Source organism: Balaenoptera borealis (assembly GCF_965194805.1).
Source record: "Balaenoptera borealis genome assembly, chromosome: 18".
Taxonomy (NCBI): domain Eukaryota; kingdom Metazoa; phylum Chordata; class Mammalia; order Artiodactyla; family Balaenopteridae; genus Balaenoptera; species Balaenoptera borealis.
Window position 1 is genome coordinate 53,604,004 of NC_138877.1, and position 2,579 is coordinate 53,606,582.

The following is a 2,579-nucleotide window of genomic DNA, read 5'->3' on the forward strand; positions in this document are numbered from 1 at the left end:
ATGTTAGTATATTCACAGTCTACAGGAAATTCAATTCAATGAAGAAAGGAAATCCAGCATCAGTCTGGAACAACTGTCAGTCTCCAAAATTGATTTTTGTGAGTGTGGAGTGATAATCTTTTACCCGAGTTTCTTAGAGCGAAAGCTTTACAAGGGGGCTGTCTGATAGTTAAGTCCGTTTTAAAAGATATTTCTGTAAACACGCTAAAGTGCTTCCTGTCTCAGACTAGTTCTTGCTGAATGACAGGGCACCGTTCAGCGTGATGCCTGGAGCTGAAAATGCAGGAAGCTACAGCTCGTTCTTAATGAATAAATCCTGTGTGTTCCTCCTGTCACTTCTGCTAACGCTTTTGTAGAAGCCAAGGCTGGTGCTGCGGTAAACTATCAATAATTAGGACCAAGTGGGTCGGCTATTTTAGTATCCTGAAATAGCAGAAACATCTGTGCCTGTATATATTTCTTTTAAAGCACTGAAGTACAACTTGGAAAAAATTAGTTCCTAGAACGTATCATGTTTTTTCAACCAGTGTTTTCTCATGTGAGGAAATAAGACATCCATAAAACAAACTATTTTTGAATAAAATAAAGATAACCCTGTCGTGAGAGGCATTTCATTCTTAAATTATTTATTAACATTGGTTTGAAGGTCTTATATTTCAAACTTTATTAGCTGCCATAACAATCTTGGCAAGGTATCTACAATATTAGTAGGAAAAAAAAGGAGAAATGAGCTGGGAACAACAGAAAAGTAAAAGGGGAAAAAATGTAAGTGCTTTATCTTTTCCGAAAGAATCTAAACTAACCACTCCATTTTGGAAGGGAAATAGGTTATTATTAAGGAATGTACAAATCAAACACATGCTTAGAGGTTTACATTCATTTTATATAAATCTAGGTGAATTTTATACACATTCATTTTATAGAAGCAGTTATAGGCCCCCTTTAAAGACAGAGATGGAAAACAGTAACTAAACATTTGTCCTCTCATTTTAAAATAATTTTTAATGCTTACTCTTATTCTATTCAAAGTCATAAGTTTAGCCAGTGTTTGCTTTAGTTCTTAATTGCACCGAAAACTTTTTCTTCACTTAGCAAGTGTCTGCACATTTTGGGAAATTTTGGCTTTAATACAGATTTTTTTTCATACACAAACTTTCATTAAATAGACGTAGCTGTGAAGCGAGCACTACACTTTTTATGAGCATACTTGAACCAATAATCACGTGATTCCTATCCTAAGGAAACTTTATTATTAAACTAGATAAGACAGTTAGGAGAATTCATTTTTACAGTAAAGTGTGATAATAGCTAGGTTAAAGGCATTTACAGGATACGAGGTGAGCACAGAACAGAGGCAGTTAAATCATGTATTAAAGTAAAATTAGAATAGCTCAGATAGGAGAGTAACAGGATATTAAACTAGAGTGTTAGGCACAGTCTTGATCACAGATGGCCTTGGGAGTTAAATGAAAGCACTTGAATTTTGACTAGAAAGCTGAAGGAGGCAGTAAAGAATTTTAATTGGAAGTAACGTGTGATCAGATATGCACTTTTACAAAGGTTACTCCCACTTGGGGGTAGAGGGTAGACATGAGAATGATGAGGTTGGAGGTTGGAGGCCAGTTAGCAGGTTGTTGTTCTAGGTAAATAATAAAGTATGTCCCCTTCCCCACTGCCGGCCCTCAGCCCGCTCCCCGGCTCCTCCCTCCTCCCGACCTTGTGGCCGTGAAGGTGAAGGTAGATGAGATCGCTAAGGCTCAGGCCGTCTGTCCTGGTGGTGACACGATCTTCAGGAAGATCCTTCGCAAGGAAATCCCAGCCAAAATTATTTATGAGGATGACCAGTGTCTTGCTTTCCATGACATTTCCCCTCAAGCCCCAACACATTTTCTGGTGATACCCAAGAGACATATATCCCAGATTTCTGCAGCAGAAGATGACGATGAAAGTCTTCTTGGATATTTAATGATTGTTGGCAAGAAATGTGCTGCTGATCTGGGCCTGAAGAAGGGGTATCGAATGGTGGTGAATGAAGGTTCAGATGGGGGACAGTCTGTCTATCATGTTCATCTCCATGTTCTTGGAGGTTGGCAGATGAATTGGCCTCCTGGTTAAGCATGTTGTAGGGATAATTTTCCCTTCTCTATGCAGTGATCAGGCCTGCAAGTTCCAATATGCAAAACAATACCTATTTTTGCCTGTGTATGGAGAGATTGCAGAAATAATTTTAAAAACCCATATATAATAAAAGACATTGTTGCATGGTTTGAAAAAAAATAACGTATGGATTTCTGGGTTAATGTGGTGGTTTATAATGAGAGCAGACTTGTATAGAAGTTGACTATATATTTGAGAGATCCTTAAAGTATAAACTCATAACTGCTTGGTAATGTGGGTGGTGAGGAAGAAGGAGAAGATATGAAGAAACCCTGTATTTCCCAAATTAATTCTTCCTTAAGAATAGAGAGAAACGTCATTGACAAGAATTATTGAATATTTTCTGTATGCCATAGGTGAGATTGTAAATAATATTCAATATTTAAATATGTATGTATTCATGTGGCTTTGAGCGCAAAAAT

General features: G+C 37.4%; 1 pseudogene across 1 annotated transcript; it reads left to right on the forward strand.

Annotated features, from left to right (window-relative positions):
- Positions 1-1,647: 1,647 nt before the first annotated feature.
- LOC309615927 (adenosine 5'-monophosphoramidase HINT1 pseudogene) lies at positions 1,648-2,280 on the forward strand (annotated as a pseudogene). Its single transcript has one exon. The product of its transcript is annotated as an adenosine 5'-monophosphoramidase HINT1 pseudogene (transcript).
- Positions 2,281-2,579: the final 299 nt, after the last annotated feature.